This window comes from Spinacia oleracea, chromosome 1 (assembly GCF_020520425.1).
Source record: "Spinacia oleracea cultivar Varoflay chromosome 1, BTI_SOV_V1, whole genome shotgun sequence".
Lineage (NCBI taxonomy): Eukaryota > Viridiplantae > Streptophyta > Magnoliopsida > Caryophyllales > Amaranthaceae > Spinacia > Spinacia oleracea.
Window position 1 is genome coordinate 39428886 of NC_079487.1, and position 23850 is coordinate 39452735.

General features: G+C 37.1%; 1 long non-coding RNA gene across 4 annotated transcripts; it reads left to right on the forward strand.

Annotated features, from left to right (window-relative positions):
- Positions 1-17011: 17011 nt before the first annotated feature.
- On the forward strand, positions 17012-21947 carry LOC110792986 (uncharacterized). Of its 4 annotated transcripts, none has more exons than XR_002534560.2 (6): positions 17012-18544; positions 19352-19558; positions 19752-19904; positions 19992-20155; positions 21214-21449; positions 21538-21947. It is a non-coding gene; the product is annotated as an uncharacterized lncRNA (long non-coding RNA). The 4 variants fall into 4 exon arrangements; XR_002534562.2 differs by having other exon boundaries at positions 17013-18544; positions 19822-19904; XR_002534561.2 differs by having other exon boundaries at positions 17014-18544; positions 19836-19904.
- Positions 21948-23850: the final 1903 nt, after the last annotated feature.

A 23850-nucleotide genomic window follows, 5' to 3' on the forward strand; every position in this document is an offset into this window, starting at 1 on the left:
TGCATAGGCAAAGGAGCCTAGACACCACCAGAGAGTCAAGCATGTACTTCGTAGATTTCACCTTCTACGAGAGTTCGTTGAAAGAAAAGAAGTCGAGATAAGCAAGATTGGAACTGATGACAACATATCAGATCCATTGACTAAACCTCTGCCGCAGGCGAAGCACAACTCGCACACTGCAGCTATGGGAATCAAGCATATTGGAGAATGGCTTTGATGTCCTTATTTAATGTTTTAAAGTTTTAGAGTTTAAATCTTTGTAAAACATTATTGGTTAATCATTCACAATAAATGAATAGAATTCATTTTTCCATTTAATTTGTGGTTTATTAAATGATGAGTCCCTTCAATTTGACGATATATTCAAGATAGACTGTCAGGACCAGTCCTGTGACTAAGAAATGTCTATCAAGTGAACTTGAATGTCAAAAGTTGAAAATGGTCCCTAGTCGGAGTTTTCTATAAAATTGGACGCATAGAAAACGTTAGATGACTAGAATGCAAGATGACTAGTAGTTCTGTTTCTTGAACTATGTGGACATGGCAATGTCATAATCATTTGCATAGATACTTACTTTGGGAAGACTAGTATCGGACAAGACCTATGAAACTTTACTGTAAGAGATGAAAATCTGTCATAAGTAAATTTCATTAAAATTATTAGACACTAAATCCTCAATACCTGAGTGATTTGAGATTACTTGTTTGAGAACTGGTTGCTTTGACGTTGACCAACCGTCGCACCGTAAAAGGAGGCTATAAAGGCAACACTCAGGTAATCACCTATCAAACGAAGTCTAATCTCAAGATCGCAAGATTGGGATTGTCCTCCCATAAATCGGGATGAGATGCTTAAAAGTTGTACAAGGCCACTCGGAGAGCTAGAAACTGTGAAATGCATGGCCGTGCTCGGATGAATCATAGGCTATGATTATCTGTTTATTTGATCAGTTGAACTCTGAAACCGAGGAACACCTCTGGACATAATAAGGATGACAACTCTTACCTTATGTTCAAGAGCAAGCATCGAGTGACAAAGGAATTAGGAAATGCACACTTTTCCCTAAGGACAAGTGGGAGACTGAAGGAAATAATGCCCTTGGTCCAAGTATGCATTCTATGTTAAGTCTAATAAGTGCGGTTCAGTATTAATTAACAAGTTAATAATTCAGTGAGATCAAGTGAGCTGAATGCCTAGCTAGAGGCCGCTTCAGTTCAAGTGGAATTAATGATATTAATCCACAGCTTACTCTTGACTGAACCCGTAGGGTCACACAAATAGTACGTAAACGGATCAAGTATTTAATGGAATTAAATACTCTATCTATGGATATTCGGAATCGACGGATCTTGGTTTCAGTGGGAGCTGAGATCGTCACAAGCAAGAAATGAATACTCCGGAAACGATGATATTGCCGGAAACGGAAATATGGATCGTATCGGAAATATAAATATTATCCAAGTCGTAGATGTTGCCGGAAACGGAAACATGGTACGTATCGGAAAATATTATCGGAATGGAAATATTGCCGGAATCGGAAATATTGCCGGAAACGGAAATATTGTCAGAATCGGAAATATTATCGGAATCGGAAAATAATTCCGGAAACGGAAATATTAAATATTTGTTCGAAACGGAAATTAATTCCGGAATCGGAAATATTAAATATTGTTCGTATCGGAAATGAATTCCGAAAACCGGGAATTTTATCGGAAGCGTATCGTACGAATAAGCATCGGACGAGGCCTGCCGGACGAAGGCCCAGCACGAAGCCAGGACATCGCCCAGCAAGCAATGGCGCGCCACAACACAGCCCAAGGCTGCGGCAGGCCTACCGCAAGGCATGCCCATCGCGCAACTTAGGCCATGGCAGCCTCGTGGGCTGCGGTAGCTCGCATGGGCTTCGTGGGCGTGTGGGTTGTGCACGGGCATGGCCTGCATGCTTGCGGGTCATGCTCGTGTGTGTGTTTGTGTCCATGCATAATTCCTAAAACTATTAGGATTTGATGTATGATTAAATTCCTATTCCTATTAGGATTATTTAATTAAATAGAGTCCTTGTAGGATTCTAAGTTTAATTAAACCGTATCCTACTAGGATTCCATTTCCCTTTCCAAACCTCTATAAATAAGGGCCTAGGGTCATAATTTATACAACACAATTGAAGTATTCAAATGGTAAGTTTTTGAAAGAAAATTCAGCCACACTCTTGCACAATAATAACCGAAATTCCTAAGCACCTTAAGGGCGATTCTAGTTGGTCAATCTTGAGGCGGATCCGGACGTATTGTGGACTATCTACGGAGGGACGACACTTGGAGTCCTAAAGACTTGTTCTTGTTCGGTTCGGGCGCAGCTAGGGAAGGCACGCTACAAAGTGTATGCATCTATACTATGCTAAATGATTATGTGTAAATAATATGCTTTCCTGGCTTTATGGTTTTTCCGCATGATTTATGTATTGTCATATGTATCATAACCTAACAAGAAACTTCTATGTTAGGGTGGTTGGTAGATGGTTTTGACACCATTAGCTGTATGTTTACAATTGACCAGAAAAGAGATTTCGTTGTTTCCGAATTTGATGTTTATGATGTTTTCTGTTTACCTTTGAACCCCATTAAAGAGGTTGTAGAAAATTCTCGTAGTGCTAATGAAACCAACCCCGATTACCCCTTGAAGCTTGAGTGGAGACGTAGGTTTGGGCTTGACCTTAATGAGTCAGTACCTTTTAATTTGGTTGAGGAGAGGATTCCTCTTTTGACTGACGATCGTATGGATGAGTTCAAACAGTTGTTTGTTATGCATGCTCTTTCCTCCTTTTTAGCCCCTACTGCAAACAAAACCGTTGATTTGAGGATAGCCAAGAGTGTAGTTGATGTGAATGAAATCAAGACATATAATTGGTCTAAATATGTACTTGACAGACTTTGTGAAGCCGTTGCAAGTTATAAAGGTCTTAAAAATCCTAAACCTTCCGCCGAGTCTCCTGAATGGTGTTGTGGTTGTGTTGTCATGTTAGAAATCATTTATTTCCACCGTTTGAAGTTTAGGAATGTTGCACTAGACTCAACTTTACCACTAATTCTACATTGGACCAATGACCTTGTTAGAAATAGAGTAAAACTTGAGATGAGTTGTAAGAGTTTTGGGTGTGGGCTTCTAGATTCTAGGATCTACCCTGTAAGTGAGAAGTTGGTGTTTGTGGATGGCCAAGTTTACACGGGAGAAGATGTTGATGCTGCTGCTTTGCGAGCTAACCAAGCTAACCAAGCTTCAAATGATGAGGGCAGAGGAGATCAACATGCTGGTCAAAGGGAAATCTGAAGGAAATAATGCCCTTGGTCCAAGTATGCATATAATATTAAGTCTAATAAATGCGGTTCAGTATTAATTAACAAGTTAATAATTCAGTGAGATCAAGTGAGCTGAATGCCTAGCTAGAGGTCGCTTCAGTTCAAGTGGAATTAATTATATTAATCCACAGCTTACTCTTGACTGAACCCGTAGGGTCACACAAATAGTACGTAAACGGATCAAGTATTTAATGGAATTAAATACTCCATCTATGGATATTCGGAATCGACGGATCTTGGTTTCAGTGGGAGCTGAGATCGTCACAAGCAAGAAATAAATACTCCGGAAACGATGATATTGCCGGAAACGGAAATATGGATCGTATCGGAAATATAAATATTATCCAAGTCGTAGATGTTGCCGGAAACGGAAACATGGTACGTATCGGAAAATATTATCGGAAATGGAAATATTGGCGGAATCGGAAATATTGCCGGAAACGGAAATATTGTCAGAATCGGAAATATTATCGGAATCGGAAAATAATTCCGAAAACGGAAATATTAAATATTTGTTCGAAACGGAAATTAATTCCCGAATCGGAAATATTAAATATTGTTCGTATCGGAAATGAATTCCGGAACCGGGAATTTAATCGGAAGCGCATCGTACGAATTAGCATCGGACAAGGCTTGCTAGACGAAGGCCCAGCACGAAGCCAGGCCCACGCCCAGAAAGCCGAGCGCCCAACACGAAGGCCACAAGCCTCGCCAGGCCCAACGCAAGGCCAGGCCCAGCAAGGCTGCTGGCGCGCGCGCTGAGCGTGCTCGTGGGCTGCGAGGCAGCGCTCATGCGTGTGGGCCGCAAGGCCTGCGCGGTGCGTGCTTCCATCGTGGTCGTGCGACGCTCGTGTTCGTAACGAATCCTAATCCTATCGGAATTCGTGCATTGATTAAATCCTAATCCTAAAAGATTAAATTTATTATTTAGAGTTCTAATAAGATTCTAATTAATAAATCCATATCCTAGTAGGATTATAATTCCTTTCCATAAACTCTATAGATAGGTGCCTAGGGTCACATATTTACATCGAGATTTGAAGTATTCAAAAGGAGATTTTCAAGCAAAATTCAGCCAAACACTTGCAACCCAAATAGCCGAAATTTCTAGTAACCTTAAGGGCGATTCTAGTTGGTCAAGCTTAAGGCGGATTCGGACGTGCTGTGGACTATCTACGGAGGGACGACACTTGGAGTCCTAAAGACTTGTTCTTGTTCGGTTCGGGCGCAGCTAGGGAGGGCACGCTACAAAGTGTATGCATCTGAATTATGCTAAATGATTATGTGTAAATAATATGTTTCCTGGCTTTATGGTTTTTCCGCATGATTTATGTTTATTCATATGTATCATAACCTAACAAAATCTGTATCCGGCTTCCCCCTGGTTCTATGTCAGATGACGACATTCGTGTAATTGCTGTTGATGTAAGTTCTTTCGTCTATGATTATTTAATTTTTATTTTGTATATTTGTTTTACATTTATTATTCACTTTTTCGATTCAATTTTTTTTTTGCAGAAAGTATATGAGAACTTCTTGTTCATGAGAAGGGATATGGAAATTGTCTCAAACTTCTACATGGACCAGATTAAAGAGCTTCTTTGCTCAATGCATCATGAGCCCACCTTGTCGTCTCCCCAAATATCCCATTCTGATGCTTTTTTTAGCGATCCTCGTGTGCATGCGATAGTTGATGAGATTGCAGAGCTTGTCATTTGGATGACCAAACTGCCTGGTGGATTGGATAATATTGCATCTTTTGGTAACTGCATGGTAACACTCACTTCACCTTTATTTATTCCTATATGTTAACAATGGGTTACTATATTTTAAAAAAATATTACTATAACATGAAGTTCATATTTAACACTAAAATGTCTTTTTACTACAAGATAGTGTTCCTTTTTAGCTTTATAGTTACCTTTATTTATTGTTATTTTTTTGGTTTTTACTTTGTTTCTTCTACTGACTGATTTGTATTTCTAACTACTTCTTTCAGAACAACAGAAACCAACATCCTAATCTTGAGGAGTGTAATCTGGACCAGCCTAATCTTAACGAGCCTAATCTTGACCAGCCTAACAATCATCATATGGATAATACTGAGGATGTTATAATACCCACAATCGGATTCGAGCATGTTTTGGAAAATGGTGGTGCCAAATGTTCGGCTGTAACTTGGAAGACTTATGATGGTGGCAATATTTTAGTTACACCATTTCTGAAGTCCAATATCAAAGATATGCAGTTTCTCTCTGAGTTCGTCCAAGAACTCGTTGACTATTTCCTTGTTGATGATGGATGCATGGTTTCCAAGTAAGTACATTGTTTTATCATATCATTGACCCTTTCAATATATATAGACACCTGTAGGGAAACCACAGTGACCTCTTTTTTTCTCTTTTTCTTACATCTACTTTAATTTGCAGTGAGCAATTGGTTTCATTTCATGATGACTACGTGATTCCAAGAAATGAGTTTTGGTCATCAGGAGCATCTTCTGGAGATATTGACTGTAATATCATTGATTATTGGGCTCTACTTCTTAATGAAAACCAGAAGAATCGTGAGGAAGGAGCTACAAAATTGTATCTCGGTGTCTCAATGAATGTGAGTTTTTTTATTAAATTAATAGTTTAAAACAACTTACTACTAACTAGTTAGAGTATCATTTTTTCTTAATAAAATTCTTTTTCATGTTGTTTGTTGAAGGCTGATTTAATAGATGTAGCAAAAAACATTCTATCTACGTTGGAAGTTGAGTCACAACAAATAGACGTTCTACATCAGAGTTGGAAGAATTTGTTAGGTTATGATACATATGACAATTCATAAATCATGCGGAAAAAACCATTAAGCCAGGAATACATATTATTTACACATAATCATATAGCATAATTTAGATGCATACTCTTTGTTGCGTGCCTTCCCTAGCTGCGCCCGAACCGAACAAGAACAAGTCTTTAGGACTCCAAGTGTCGTCCCTCCGTAGATAGTCCACAGCACGTCCGGATCCGCCTTAAGATTGACCAACTAGAATCGCCCTTAAGGTACTATTATTTTCGGCTAAAATGGGCAAGAGTTATGGCTGATTTTTCTACTTAAAAATCCTAGTTTTGAATACTTGAAAACTTATGTATAAATAATGACCCCTAGGCCCTTATTTATAGAGGCATGGAAAAGGAATTGTAATCCTACTAGGATGTGGATTTGTTAATTAGAACTTTATTAGGACTCTAAATAACAAAGCAATTCTAATAAGATTAGGATTTTAATCTTCGCACGAATCCCAATAGAATTAGGATTTCCGGCATACGCATCGCACAAGCCGTGCACCCGCGCAGGCCTTGCGGCCCACGACAAGCGCACAGCCCATGTGCGGTGCTGCGTGCACGCGCGCGCCCTTGGCTGGGCCTGGCCTTGCGCTGGGCCTGGTCGAGGCGTGCGTTGCGTGCGGCTCGCTGGGCTATGGCCTGGCTTCGTGCTGGGCCTTCGTCTAGTGGGCCTCGTCCGATGCTAATTCGTACGATACGCTTCCGATTAAATTCCCGATTCCGGAATTCATTTCCGATACGAACAACATTTAAAATTTCCGATTCCGGAATTAATTTCCTTTTCGAACAAATATTTAATATTTCCGTTTCCGGAATTATTTTCCGATTCCGATAATATTTCCGTTTCTGACAATATTTCCGTTTCCGGCAATATTTCCGATTCCGGCAATATTTCCATTTCCGATAACATTTTCCGATACGTACCATGTTTCCGTTTCCGGCAACATCTACGACTTGGATAATATTTATATTTCCGATACGATCCATATTTCCGTTTCCGGCAATATCATCGTTTCCGGAGTATTCATTTCTTGCCTGTGACGATCTCAGCTCCCACTGAAACCAAGATCCGTCGATTCCGAATATCCATAGATGGAGTATTTAATGCCATTAAATACTTGATCCGTTTACGTACTATTTGTGTGACCCTACGGGTTCAGTCAAGAGTAAGCTGTGGATTAATATCATTAATTCCACTTGAACTGAAGCGGCCTCTAGCTAGGCATTCAGCTCACTTGATCTCACTGAATTATTAACTTGTTAATTAATACTGAACCGCATTTATTAGACTTAACATAGAATGCATACTTGGACCAAGGGCATTATTTCCTTCAGTCTCCCAATTGTCCTTAGGGACAAGTGTGCATTTCCTAATTCCTTTGTCGCTCGATGCTTGCTCTTGAACATAAGGTAAGAGTTGTCATCCTTATTATGTCCAGAGGTGTTTCTCGGTTTCAGAGTTCAACTGATCAAATAAACAGATAATCATAGCCTATGATTCATCCGAGCACGACCATGCATTTCACAGTTTCTAGCTCTCCGAGTGGCCTTGTACAACTTTTAAGCATCTCATCCCGATTTATGGGAGGACAATCCCAATCTTGTGATCTTGAGATTAGACTTCGTTTGATAGGTGATTACCTGAGTGTTGCCTTTATAGCCTCCTTTTACGGTGCGACGGTTGGTCAACGTCAAAGCAACCAGTTCTCAAACAAGTAATCTCAAATCACTCAGGTATTGAGGATTTAGTGTCTAATAATTTTAATGAAATTTACTTATGACAGATTTTCATCTCTTACAGTAAAGTTTCATAGGTCTTGTCCGATACTAGTCTTCCCAAAGTAAGTATCTATGCAAATGATTATGACATTGCCATGTCCACATAGTTCAAGAAACAGAACTACTAGTCATCTTGCATTCTAATCGTCTAACGTTTTCTATGCGTCCAATTTTATAGAAAACTCCGACTAGGGACCATTTTCAACCTTTGACATTCAAGTTCACTTGATAGACATTTCTTAGTCACAGGACTGGTCCTGACAGTCTATCTTGAATATATCGTCAAATTGAAGGGACTCATCATTTAATAAACCACAAATTAAATGGAAAAATGAATTCTTTTCATTTATTGTGAATGATTAACCAATAATGTTTTAAAAAGATTTAAACTCTAAAACTTTAAAACATTAAACAGAGACATCAAAGCCATTCTCCAATATGCTTGATTCCCATAGCTGCAGTGTGCGAGTTGTGCTTCGCCTGCGGCAGAGGTTTAGTTAATGGATCTGATATGTTGTCATCAGTACCAAATTTTCTTATCTCGACTTCTTTTCTTTCAACGAACTCTCGTAGAAGGTGAAATCTACGAAGTACATGCTTGACTCTCTGGTGGTGTCTAGGCTCCTTTGCCTGTGCAATAGCTCCGTTATTGTCACAATACAGGGCTATTGGTCCTTTAATGGAGGGGACTACACCAAGTTCACCTATGAACTTCCTTAGCCATATAGCTTCTTTTGCTGCTTCATGTGCAGCAATGTACTCCGCTTCAGTTGTAGAATCCGCAATGGTGCTTTGCTTAGCACTTTTCCAGCTTACTGCTCCTCCGTTGAGGCAGAAGACAAACCCAGACTGTGATCTGAAATCATCTTTGTCGGTTTGGAAACTTGCGTCCGTATAGCCTTTAACAATTAATTCATCATCTCCACCATAGACCAGGAAGTCATCTTTGTGCCTTTTCAGGTACTTCAGAATGTTCTTGGCAGCAGTCCAATGCGCCTCTCCTGGGTCTGACTGGTATCTGCTTGTAGCACTGAGTGCGTACGCAACATCCGGGCGTGTACATATCATAGCATACATTATTGAACCAATCAATGATGCATATGGAATCCCATTCATTCGTCTATGCTCATCAAGTGTTTTTGGGCACTGAGTCTTGCTTAGAGTCATTCTATGAGACATGGGTAGGTAGCCTCGCTTGGAGTCCGCCATCTTGAACCTATCAAGCACCGTATTGATATAAGTGCTTTGACTAAGTCCAATCATCCTTTTAGATCTATCTCTGTAAATCTTGATGCCCAATATGTACTGTGCTTTTCCTAGATCCTTCATCGAAAAACATTTCCCAAGCCAAATCTTGACAGAGTTCAACATAGGAATGTCGTTTCCGATAAGTAATATGTCGTCGACATATAATACTAGGAAAACAATTTTGCTCCCACTGACCTTCTTGTATACACAAGATTCGTCTGCGTTCTTGATGAAACCAAAGTCACTGACTGCTTCATCAAAACGTATATTCCAGCTCCTGGATGCCTGCTTCAATCCGTAGATTGACTTCTTTAGCTTGCATACCTTTTTAGCATTCTTTGGATCCTCAAAACCTTCAGGCTGTGTCATAAACACAGTTTCTGTTAAAACGCCGTTTAAGAAAGCAGTTTTGACATCCATCTGCCATATTTCGTAATCGTAATATGCAGCGATTGCTAACATTATCCGAATAGACTTTAGCATTGCAACTCGTGAAAAGGTTTCATCGTAATCCACACCGTGGACTTGCCTGTAACCTTTTGCAACCAATCTAGCTTTGAAAACTTCAAGTTTCCCATCCTTGTCCTTTTTCAGTTTGGAAACCCATTTGCTTCCAATGGCTTGATAGCCATCTGGCAAATCGACCAAATCCCATACTTGGTTTTCAGACATGGAGTCTAATTCAGATTGCATGGCTTCTTGCCATTGCTTGGAGCTAGGGCTCGTCATAGCTTGTTTGTAAGTCGCAGGTTCATCACTTTCAAGTAATAGGACGTCATAGCTCTCGTTCGTCAAAATACCTAAGTACCTTTCCGGTTGAGATCTATATCTTTGCGATCTACGCGGGGTAACATTTCTAGATTGACCATGATTCTCACCAGATTCTTCTAAAGATCTCTGAGTTTCATCTTGAATGTCATCTTGAGCATTCTCTAGAGTTTGTTGTTCGACTCGAATTTCTTCGAGGTCTACTTTTCTCCCACTTGTCATTTTGGAAATGTGATCTTTCTCCAAAAAGACACCATCTCGAGCAACAAATACCTTGTTCTCAGATGTATTGTAGAAGTAATACCCCTTTGTTTCCTTTGGATAGCCCACAAGGATACATTTGTCAGATTTTGGATGAAGTTTGTCTGAAATTAATCGTTTGACGTATACTTCATATCCCCAAATCTTAAGAAAAGACACATTTGGAGGCTTTCCAAACCATAATTCGTATGGAGTCTTTTCGACAGCTTTAGACGGAGCTCTATTTATAGTGAGTGCAGCTGTATTTAGTGCATGTCCCCAAAATTCTAATGGAAGTTCGGCCTGACCCATCATTGACCTGACCATGTCTAGCAAGGTTCTGTTCCTCCGTTCCGACACACCGTTCCATTGTGGTGTTCCTGGAGGAGTCAATTCTGATAGAATTCCACATTCTTTCAAATGGTCATCAAATTCATAGCTCAGATATTCACCGCCTCTATCAGACCGCAGTGCCTTAATCTTCTTGCCTAATTGATTCTCTACTTCACTCTGAAATTCCTTGAATTTGTCAAAGGATTCAGACTTATGCTTCATTAGGTAGACATAACCATACCTACTGAAGTCATCAGTGAAAGTGATAAAGTAGCTGAAACCACCTCTAGCATTTGTACTCATTGGTCCACATACATCTGTATGGATTAAACCCAATAGTTCATTTGCTCTTTCTCCAACTTTAGAGAAAGGTTGCTTTGTCATTTTGCCAAGTAAACATGATTCGCATTTACCATAATCCTCTAAGTCAAATGGTTCTAGAATTCTTTCCTTTTGAAGTCTTTCTAAGCGTTTCAAGTTTATATGGCCTAATCGACAATGCCACAGATAGGTGAGATATGAATCATTCTTTTTGGCCTTTTTGGTATTTATGTTATATACTTGTTTGTCGTGATCTAATAAATAAAGTCCATTGACTAATCTAGCAGATCCATAAAACATCTCTTTAAAATAAAACGAACAACTATTGTCTTTTATTAAAAAGGAAAATCCCTTAGCATCTAAGCAAGAAACTGAAATGATGTTTTTAGTAAGACTTGGAACATGGAAACATTCTTCCAGTTCCAAAACTAGCCCGGATAGGTTATGATACATATGACAATTCTATCTACGTTGGAAGTTGAGTCACAAGAAATAGACGTTCTACATCAGAGTTGGAAGAATTTGTTAGGTTATGATACATATGACAATTCATAAATCATGCGGAAAAAACCATTAAGCCAGGAATACATATTATTTACACATAATCATATAGCATAATTTAGATGCATACTCTTTGTTGCGTGCCTTCCCTAGCTGCGCCCGAACCGAACAAGAACAAGTCTTTAGGACTCCAAGTGTCGTCCCTCCGTAGATAGTCCACAGCACGTCCGGATCCGCCTTAAGATTGACCAACTAGAATCGCCCTTAAGGTACTATTATTTTCGGCTAAAATGGGCAAGAGTTATGGCTGATTTTTCTACTTAAAAATCCTAGTTTTGAATACTTGAAAACTTATGTATAAATAATGACCCCTAGGCCCTTATTTATAGAGGTATGGAAAAGGAATTGTAATCCTACTAGGATGTGGATTTGTTAATTAGAACTTTATTAGGACTCTAAATAACAAAGCAATTCTAATAAGATTAGGATTTTAATCTTCGCACGAATCCCAATAGAATTAGGATTTCCGGCATACGCATCGCACAAGCCGTGCACCCGCGCAGGCCTTGTGGCCCACGACAAGCGCACAGCCCATGTGCGGTGCTGCGTGCGCGCGCGCGCCCTTGGCTGGGCCTGGCCTTGCGCTGGGCCTGGTCGAGGCGTGCGTTGCGTGCGGCTCGCTGGGCGATGGCCTGGCTTCGTGCTGGGCCTTCGTCTAGCGGGCCTCGTCCGATGCTAATTCGTACGATACGCTTCCGATTAAATTTCCGATTCCGGAATTCATTTCCGATACGAACAACATTTAATATTTCCGATTCCGGAATTAATTTCCGTTTCGAACAAATATTTAATATTTCCGTTTCCGGAATTATTTTCCGATTCCGATAATATTTCCGTTTCTGACAATATTTCCGTTTCCGGCAATATTTCCGATTCCGGCAATATTTCCATTTCCGATAACATTTTCCGATACGTACCATGTTTCCGTTTCCGGCAACATCTACGACTTGGATAATATTTATATTTCCGATACGATCCATATTTCCGTTTCCGGCAATATCATCGTTTCCGGAGTATTCATTTCTTGCCTGTGACGATCTCAGCTCCCACTGAAACCAAGATCCGTCGATTCCGAATATCCATAGATGGAGTATTTAATGCCATTAAATACTTGATCCGTTTACGTACTATTTGTGTGACCCTACGGGTTCAGTCAAGAGTAAGCTGTGGATTAATATCATTAATTCCACTTGAACTGAAGCGGCCTCTAGCTAGGCATTCAGCTCACTTGATCTCACTGAATTATTAACTTGTTAATTAATACTGAACCGCATTTATTAGACTTAACATAGAATGCATACTTGGACCAAGGGCATTATTTCCTTCAGAATTGGATTCAATTGCCTTCAAACAACTTCGATTTGTCAAAGCTTGAACTGGTAACAATCTTATACATATGTAATTCAAAACTGTGAAACGTTTCTCTTATACATAGTGTCCTTTTTATAATATATAATGACTGTTATTGGATGCATACTAGTGTATCCTAGTGGGACTGATATTGGGCTAAATGTTTTTATGTTTTGTCTGTTTGAGGGAGGGTATGAAAAGACGATGGAATTTAATATTGTTGTGTGCACTTATATGGTAGTTACCTGAATTAAGTGTTTGGTGAATGTGGTGAATGAGTTAGATAGAACAGCAGGTTATGAAATGTGAAAAAAGGGTCTCTATATATAATTTAAATAGTCACTATGTAATTAAAATTGGTTTGTGCAGGTATTCGTTCTCGTGTTTTATTGTAAGCATTGTTTCCTACTTGTCTTAAATTTGAAGGATGGCAAAGTGCAGTGTCTTGGAAGTAGGAGATACATTAAAGCCAAGCTTGATGACTTTGCATTATTGGCGGAAGTATTGGTACTTCTCTATCTCTTAGTTAAACTTGTCCATAGTACATGTAGTGTTGTACCTAATGTCGTTTTTATTTTCTTGAAGTGTGAAAATTTTAGTACATTTATTGATGAAAAGCTTCCACAAGCCGCAATAGACATGTTAAACTACGCCATGGAATGTCCAACAATAAACTGGAAAACTTCGAAACCCAACTTTGATGATGCAATTTATGTGATGACAAGCATGCTCTACTTTGAGGGAGATAAGGTGTTCAAATGTGATGCTTTGAGAACAGTTGAGTTTTTGGTTCTTTGTGATTGTTATTTTTTTTTTTTGTTTTTTATCTTTTTAAATGGGTTCTGATCTATATATATTTCAAAATTTGTCAGGCTCCAATTAGGCGACTTCTACGGGCCCAAATTGGGGCTTCTTTGGTGCTTTCTGACATGAACACGAGCAAGGTAGATGTGCTGACTAAAATGGCAGAATTTCGGCCTCGGAGAGAACAGATTGCAAAAGAATTGGACAAGAAAGGAAAGGAAAGAGCAAGGTTTCTACTAAATGAAGTACAGAGGAGGTAAGAAGCAGCACAATCAATGTTTTGAACAGAATTAGCAGGCAGTTAAATGTAATCATCAACTAAACAATTAATTTGCAGCTGTATTTTGTAGGACAGTTAACCATTTTCCCCACTGGTTATGTAAGTGGAAATTCCACATTCAAGTTGACTTATATTTTGGAATTTAATTTTGTAAAAGTACTAATTGCCATTTCAGGTTATTATAATATGTGAAAAGGTCACTATTTTGCAGAAAAAGATTCTTTGTATTTTTGTTTTGCTTAGGTGTGTATTGTCAGACAATAGCCTAATCCTATAACAAATACGCAACCATATGTGAACTTTCTCCAAACCTAAGTTGACTTGCGTTGACTTTTGGTGTAATTCAAATTTTGCGGTTATTATATTATAAAAAAGGTCACTATTTTATGGACAAGTATTTTTAATTGTATTTTCGTCTTTTCTATTATTTTATGGTACAAAAAGCTTCCCAATGTTAATAAATTAGTATTAATATAACCATTCATACCTTTTGTCTACAAGAATTTTAAACGTAGGAGATATAGTTCTATGCATGCACTATATAAAAAAAAAGGGTCACTATGAGACAAATATAGCATGATCAAAATAAAATCAATTCAGTTGGACTCCCTGTTCTGCCAGTTCACACAATGGTAGTGAAGTCTTCTTTGCATCACATGAATATTGGATGAATTACCTAAAAACAACAAGTAGTCATTCCTCCAGTCACAATGAACTTCATTGAAAGTATATATAGTTACCAGAATAGAAACAAAATTACAAAACTGAATTACCAAAATAGAATATAAACTCAAGAATCAGAATAAATGCTTAGGCGTTTTGGAGCCAAATTCCCTGTGCTTTCTCCTTTTCCCCTTGTTAAAGTTGTCATAACTCCCTGAAATCCTCTTTTTTGACTTTCCTTTAGTGTTGCCATGAGCCGGGTCCAGAACTTGCACAGAATTCAAATTCTCAGTTGTCGTATTTGTTGTGTTTCATTGTTGCTCGCAGCTGTAACAATTGTTTGAATGGCTTCTGAATCTTTCTTGAAGCTATCTTCAAGTATTTTTCTAGCCTCTTCTATTGTATGGCTCTTAAGGATCAGACTGTAGTATTTTCTCAGCATGTGTAAGCGCCAGGGGGTTAAACTGTTCAATAATCCTTTAGCTTTTAGCTGTGCCTCATGCTTGTTCCACACCTCAACCTTTGCGAACTTTGTCCATCTAAAGGAGATGTACTTCTCTGGGGTTTTTTGAACAGAATGCAGATGCAGAACACGAATACAATGAACAACCAACCTGACTCCTGAAAGTTCTTGCAGGGACAAATAATGATCTCATTCGACGGATCATACATCACAGATTGTGCGGAGCCAACTCTATCTTCAAGGTAAACTCGATAAATCATCTTCGGTCCATTTGTGTGAATGATTTGTACTTGCGATGCAACAACAAGATTAAATTCTTCCTCAAAATCCCTGAAAAGTGTATGTGTGTAGACTTGAGCAGCGTGTTTCAATAAAGAAGTCATTGGATAGTGTGAAGTTGGAATAGATTTGGTGGTGTTGAATTCTTCAATATCTTCAGTCCTTCTCCATCTCTTTATCGTTTCTTGAAATATATGATAGAACTCGGTCAAACTAGTCTTCTTAGTAGCTTTGAAACCCACAGCATTATTCGTACTCTCACTCCTTTGTGATGACAAAATCCCAGCAGAGAAGAAGTCCTTACTCAGAGTCGTTGCCCACTTGTGTCTTAACTTATATATTCTGATGAACCATTTGTGTTCCTTTAGTTTGTACTTTGTGACCATTTCTTCCCAACATGCGTTAAACTCAGCTTCATTCAGACAACCACTCAAGCATTTTTGAAAGCGGCTTTGAATGTTGCATCACCCTTCAGGACTCCAAATCGTGTTACTGCATTCTGCATCAAATGCCACAGGCAAAGTCTATGCCTTGTGGTTGGAAATACCTGCAAGAATCAATACAGTTACTATCCCCCTAAAATTATGGTTATTATCTTTGGAAAAGGTCACTACATAAATGATTATCAACTTACTTTCTTTATTGCTCTAGCCATAGCTACATCTTGGTCAGTAAAGATTGTGATTGGACTTTTGTCACCCATAGCTTTCTTGAAAGTCTCAAACAGCCACACAAAGGATTCTGTTTTCTCATCTCCTAAGAATGAACACGCAAACATAGTATTTTTCCAGTGGTTATTATCCCCACAAACGGTGCACAGATGAGGTTGTAACGGTTTGTTCTGTAAGTAGTGTCAAAGACAGTAACATCACCATAAATTTTGTAATCTTCTAGCATCATCGAATCCCTCCAAAACAAATTACAAACCCTTCCTTCCTTATCCAACCTTAGTCTGAAAAAGAAATTAGGATCTTCATAATAAGCATCTTGCAGTTTGTCATATACAACTTGAGAATCACCTCCTTCAATAGCCTTAATTTCCAGCTTATAACATAAATTCATATGATCCTTATATGAATGTCCCACAACATCTTCTCCACCAGCTTGCTCCTTAGGTACTGTCATTGCACGTTCTGAGCGGTGTAAATGGTTCCATTATTGTCTTGTCAGGGGGTGGTTGTGTGCCATAACATGCTGTACTATCTCAAATTGACCTCCATCATTCAGTTTTGCTTTGATCAAAGCATTACAACCTGTCCTAGTTATTGCAATTCTTCTTGGTTTTCTTTTCTGTTTTTTCACAGAAGTATTTTCCTATGTTAGTAGACCTTCAAGTTCATCTTTCTCCTGTTTTTGGTCTTTTTTAAACACAATGTTTCTTTTTCCAGCTGCTGAACACAGAAACACACTAGTAGAAAAAGTGCTATTAGTAACCCTCCATGAGTAACTTGCTGAAGTAAGGCCGGTTAGAAAAACACCACTAGTAACAGGCACTGTAACGCATGGTTACTAATAATAGTCCAAAAATCCAACAACCACATTAGTAGTAATTGGCTTTCTAATAATCGGTTACTAATAAATTTACTTGTAACCTACCTTTTATGTGCCGGTTATAACCACTAAAGTAAACTTCATTAACACTTTTTAATTGTAACTGGTATAAATAATATCATTACAAATATTTTTCTTTTTTAATTTAATAATCTATAAATTGCACTTAATTATAACCCACGACATACTTTGCCTAAAAAAAACTTCCTCCTTTCTCTATTGCTTCTCTGCTGCCCTACTTTCTCCAACTCCCCTACGCGTCGCACTTGAGTTATCAGATGACCGACATCAACCATCATCGGAACCAAAACCACTGGCACGCCATGTTACCACCGGTCACAGGTACTTCATATCATCCTTTTCTTATTTGAAACCCTAACTTGATAAATTGCCCCAATTCCAATTATTCTGCACAATTTCGCAATTTTCTTACTGAATTTTTGTGTAGTTTTGTTGTTTATGTCACAGTAATAGTTTTTAAAATTGTTCATTTTTCATCGAAATACGCCGAATACTTGTTTGGTTGATTGTTGATTTATTTGATATAATTATGTGTAGTTCAATATCATTATAATTCTAGTATACTTAGAAGATTGGGTGGAAGATTCGATGTTCTTGGTACTCTTTGCGGTATATTAGAGAATTCAGTTTTATTGGAAGGGGATCAGATTGAAAGTTGGAGAGGTCATTCGTGTATTACCAATACATTTCATATTTTATCATCTTTGAGTTGTTGGCATCTAGGCCATATCAGCAAAATGAATGAAGAAGACAAGTAGTCGTCCGCGTGGTGGTAGCTAGCAGGCTGTACCCCTATCTCTTCGTGTTGCTTAGTATAGTAATTGAGTTATTAGTTTGCATTTTACATTTATATTGCAATCATGGTTGCTGGTTAGTTCTTTTAGATGGCTAAAAGTATAAATGTAGATTAATTTTTCAATTAAAAGACATTCAACAACTCAAAGATGATAAAATATGAAATTTATTGGTAATTATGATACATAGTTGCAGGTATAAAAAAAATATCTTTCATAGTTTAGGTTAGCTTTTTAGATGTTATATGGATATTTACTTTTCAAGAGTTTCTGTTCAATAGTGTCAAGTGCAGGTACCTTTCATTATGATGTAATCTAGATCGAGGAAATTCATGGTTATGGATTTTATGCCTTTTGGTCTCATAAACCTTCACAGTCCCTAATTGGCAAATACTGAAAAGGTTTTGGCTGTGTGTGCTATTCGCAAGCTCATTGATGATAATTAGAGGGCATATTATGATCAGTTAATATTTCAATGCCAAACTATATTTCCCAATCCCTATTTTATTTCTATTGATTGCTTATTTCTTAGTCCTTTATTTACTATTTTTATTTTCCAGTTAGTACTTAAGTTAGCTAGTTCATAAATTCTCAAAACAGGGGTTTCTAACTTTCATTAGAAATAGTTTGATAAATCCAATTTTAAGTGGGATCAACCCTAGCTTTCCCTACTACACTATTAGGAGGTTAGAGTTGGGTTATTGTTGGTAGGAACGTGACATTCGTACCAAAACTCAAGTCACCACTAAGGTACGTTGTAAGCTTGCTTTCTTACATAGTCTTTTTTCTTTTCGGCTACAAACAACGGGAGAGTCAATCACTCTAGATTCATTGTATTGTGGATATTTCTAAAGCAGGTCTTACACCTTGTTCTCCTCTGACCCTTCAGTGTATACAGGTATCCTTCTCTTTTATACATTAAGTTACATTTTTTCCCTGCTTAGTTTCTTTTTGAAGATACCCTTGCCTTGCCTTGTCATTACTGTCATAATTTTTTTAACATAAACACCAATCTAATTTGTCGAGCATGTCTAGCAAGCATTCCTGTTATCAAATAGTTAGTCATTTGAGTCTTTTATCTGGCTTATGCTTAAATACTCAATGCCCTTCCCTGCTAGTAAGTCAGCAGCTTCTCGATTTGAAACGCTTCATTTATCATTATAATCTTTCACAATGCATTCATTAGATTGATAATTAGAACATGTACAGTTTTTACACAAATAAGTGTCATTGGTTTAGACATGTAGGTCATGAATAACTAAAGAGTTTTGTATAGATTATTTAAGCAGAATATTTTATACCTGTTGTCTGATTCAGACTATGAAAACTTTTCTGGTATAATTTCTTTAAGTTCTTTTCCACCACTTTAATCACTAGCACAAGTCTGTTATGTCTATGCTAGGGTTGGAGTTTGATCTCAGTGTATGCATTTGTATATTTTTTTCGGGATTATTATAAGCTCTGTGGTTACAGTTTCATTTGATGGGACAAAGTTATAACTTCATTGTGTATGAATGTCTTGATTATTAGTTTTTCTTGATACATTTGTTACTCTTATATTTACCTTATCTCCTAAATGATTGAGCTTGTATGGTTAGGATGACTTGTGCTAGTATACTCCAACTGTGTGTACTTTTCTGTACAAAGTAAAATATAAGATATATAACTTCTGCCGAATAATAGACTGCTGCATTATTTCAATTAGGTGGGGACAAATTTGAGAGTAATATTCATGCTTGAGAATTCTGATGAGAAGATATTCCTTAAGAGACATTTTAGATCTTTAAGCTCGCTGCTTCAATTAATGGCCTGCGCAAAAGCTAGTTCCGTGAAGATATGCAAATTCCACAAGCAATATAGGAATCAGGGATGACTTTCACTTGCCGAGTTCTTGTTCTGCACTAAAATAAAGGTAAATTCATGTTCTTTCTTGTTGTAAGTTTATAACCAAGTTTCTGTTTTATTCTTGTACATTTTGGTCTGCTCCAACTTTTTGTTCCCAAGATATTCAAAGAAGTTCTTGAGTATCCTTCTACCAGTGTCTTATTCAATTATTGCATAATGTGACAATTCTCAACTGTTTAGCCTCTTAACTCATCAAACAGGGCTCTCAAGAAGTATGGAGTTTCTGATGGGAAGGTTAGAGTTTCAAACTTGCTGATTTGCTATTAATAGTGCCTCATATGCAGATATGTGTCATGGCCGATTCTTTCCCCGAGAATGGCGAAGAGGCTTTTGCATTGGTCCCTTCACTCAAGGTATGTTTTATGCAAGTAACTCGATTGGAGATTCACTCTAACTGTATTTGCATCAGAGTTTACTCATTAACGTTTTTTCCTTGAAAGGCCAAGAAAAACTGATCAATGAACCACTTGAAAAGATCATATCTCAACTGGGTACATTGAACCAGGGATTGTGAAGCTACATACAGTTGTGCTAAGAGAATTGATATAAATGTGAACTAATATTCGAAGATTGATAAAGGACAACCTTCTGGGAAGAGACAAAGGTATGAATTTATGTTTCTTAACTGTTGTTGCTAGTTGTTTCTGTTATGTTAGGCGCTTTGTTTTTTGAAGAAGAGAATGGTGGACTGGCACTTAATTACATGAAATCCTTTGCCTAAAATATATATTTCTTTTTTTGGTAAGTAAGAAAGGGTTTTATTACTCAACTTGAAAGAAATTACACCTTAAAGTAGAGAGTAGTGGGAGAAAACCACTTAAACCCTCCTAAGCTTGTCTACTACATTTCTAGGTTGCTCTCGCAAATGACCATACTCCTTCAACCGAACCAGCAGACCCCTGCGACCTGCACGAAAACACCACAACAACTCTATGCCACCTTCTTCTAACTGACCTGATTTCAACTAACAACAGCCATCAAGGCAGCCTGCACAAACACAAATCAAACTGCAGACCAAGGAACCCACAAACATAACCAATTAATTCCATCAGAACCCTAATTACTTCCATAGAGAAGCCAACACACAAAAAAAGCCCCGTAAACCAGCAACAAAAGCAAGCCTAACAATGCAATTGCCCTGACTTTGACACAGATATCAAGATTCTCGATATACCAATGCTAGCTTGTAGCTGATAATCAAGCCATCCTCACCTAAAATTATTATCATCTGCTTTTTTACCTGTCAAAGGGTATTTAGCAAACATTATTGTAAAGACATCGCCAGCTATACTTTCCATGCACGTACAATTTCAGGGATAACCAATCATCAATCTTTCTAATAGTAATTCAGGGGAAATAACTAACACCTTTTGACACAAATTATAACCACAATGATAGATTCATATAGATTCAGAAAGGGCAGCATGGTCCTTAGCTGAGCATCCTAGGAAAACATCTAATACTTCTCATTAACTGAAAATATGATCTATAAACAAAAGAATGTAACATTTGTGATATTTTATTTATCTAGTTGACTCATATATCATTCTAGTTCGATTCTTCGGCTTATTTCTTCAAGATTGCTTTTGCTTTCTTCCTCTTGTTTTCCTTTTATAGGATATGCAATACTCTTATTTATTTTTTGTTCTAAATGTATACTAGAACATGGTACATTGAAGGAAGAAATTATGGAGACTCTTTAATATCTCAAATTTATGAGTGGGAAGCTTCTTCTATAACTATAACAATATAACGATAGTTGCGACAACAAAAATATACCAAACTTGCTGACTGAGAATACATAAATACATGTGATGAAAAAGCTCTAGACTCTTTACAAGTATACCGGAAGCATGATGATCGTTATATTGTGAAGCTGGTTGTGATAAAGATTGAAGGTAACTTCAAGATTGTTTTTTATTTCTTCCTTTAACTTGTTTTGCTTTTATAGGATATGCAATACTCTTATTTATTTTTTTGTTCTAGATGTATACTAGAACAGGGTACATTGAAGGAAGAAATTGTGGAGACTCTTAAAAATCTCAAATTTATGAGTGGGAAGCTTCTGCTATAACTATAACAAAACATCGGCAGTTGCGACAACAAAAATATCTTGCTGGTTGGGAATACATAAACACCTGTGATGAAAAAGCTCTAGACTCGTTACAAGCATCTCAGAAGCATGACGATCGTTATATTGTGAAGTTGGTCGTGATAAAGATTGAAGGTTGTCTTTTTCCTTTGTCTTTTTTCCCCTATTAAGTTCTTAATGTTGTGTATAGTTAGGAGTTGCTATTTATAATTTTGATCAAGAAACAAGTTTGAGGACCGCATTTGTATATCTCTATGTTTGCTGCAACATTATTACATTACCCATCCTGATATTTTTTTGTAAATATTGTTAGAAACAAAATATTCTTCCCCTCCCTCGTATATTAGATAACTAGATTAGGTCTCGTGCACGCACGGTTATTTTAAAATTATTAATTGACCATCTTTTTTAACTGAAATATTTATTCCTTAAATCTATTGTGTAATTAATAAATCTCAAACGTACTCATTTTATCATATAATATACTATTTTCTCTCTATTATATATTATATATTTTATATGATTGTTTGACCAAATTAATATTTGATATGCTTAATATGAACAAAATATTGAGTAAGAATACTTTCTATTATTGATATGACGACCAGACTAAATTAATATTACCAAAATTGTTTAATAATGTCATATAAATATTGAATAATCCTACAATATTTTCTATTTATAAACATTTATATAAAAGGAGAGAAAACAAAAATAGAATAAAGTAGATATATTTTCTTTTAGGATAGGGTTTTTGGCGGGAAAAAATCGCACCAGGAATTGACACGTGTCATTCCTGGTGTCTTTTTTAGTATATAGTAATAGATATATTGATCATTATAGTAGGTGTGAATGGTAGTGATGCATGATGTCATTGTATGTGGATTCAGTGTCGTGGTGGCAGCTGTAGACTGTAGTAGTACCACGTAACTACGCGACCCATATATTTTTTTATTTGATAAATACTTTTAGTAACTGGCCAAGAATGATGTTAGTTACTAATATATAGCAAACAATAACCGGCAAAGAGTGAAGTCAGTTACTAATGATAAACTTGTAGTAACTTGCATGGAATTGGGATTGTTACTGATAGTCATTATTAGTAACCGGCATTGTAGCAAGCCAGTTACTTATAACACTTATTACTAACCGGCCACTGCCAGTTACTAATATTTTATACTATTAATAATGCCGGCTATAGCAACGGACGATGTTAGTTACTAAAAGCCCATTTTTGCCAGTTACTAATAGCACTTTTTCTACTAGTGACAGCTTTGTTGTGACCTGTGTAGTTCTAACTTTTCGTACTTGTTTTGCTTTCCTTACACTGTAACCTACACCAGCCGCATGTTGGCAATACAAATCATATATTTCTGTAAGACTTGCCCTAGTTTCTCCAACCAACCAACCATAATTTCTTCACCATTATTTGTTGCGTTAGCCGTACTCTCTGCAATTAGTTCAATTGTTGTGTAAATAAGTAACTGTGCTACCAACTTACAATACTATGTTATATACAAAACTAACCTATTATTTATATAAATACTATAGCCCATCATTTTAAATACATATAGTAACCTTTTATTATTTCGTAGTTACCTTTATGCAATTAAAACGCCAATAAACAAGGTATAAAACTCACAAAATATATATATAGTGACACTTTATCACAACATAGTAGCGTTTAACTTCAAGGTAAAAGTTATGGACATATAATAATAAACAATCTACTCGACACTAATAGCATAGTTTACACAAAGCTCAGAATTAACTCACGAAGAAAATAAAATCACAAAATAGCAGAATTATATGTTTACGCAAAAAACAAATCGCATTAATAAAAAACGAAAACGTATAGGTACCTTCTGTGATTGCAGAAATCAAAACTAGGTCATCTTCAACCTCTCTCACTTCTTCATCTTCATGATTTGCAAATTGAATTTTACATTATAATGTATGAAATTCTGTTTAAAAATAGCATAATTTGATAAATTTGTTATTGCATAATTGATTACCTTCATTATGAATGCGTAAATTTGCACTTGACTCAGATTCATAAATCGTTTTGTTAAGATCAATTTGTGTGATTTCTGATGATTGATTATCAATGACTTCAGAATTTTCCATTGCTATTCGATGTTTTTATTCGTTTTCCGGTAAGAAGGTGATCGCGAAATTCATAGAAGTTGGAGGAGAGGCGAAGGTAA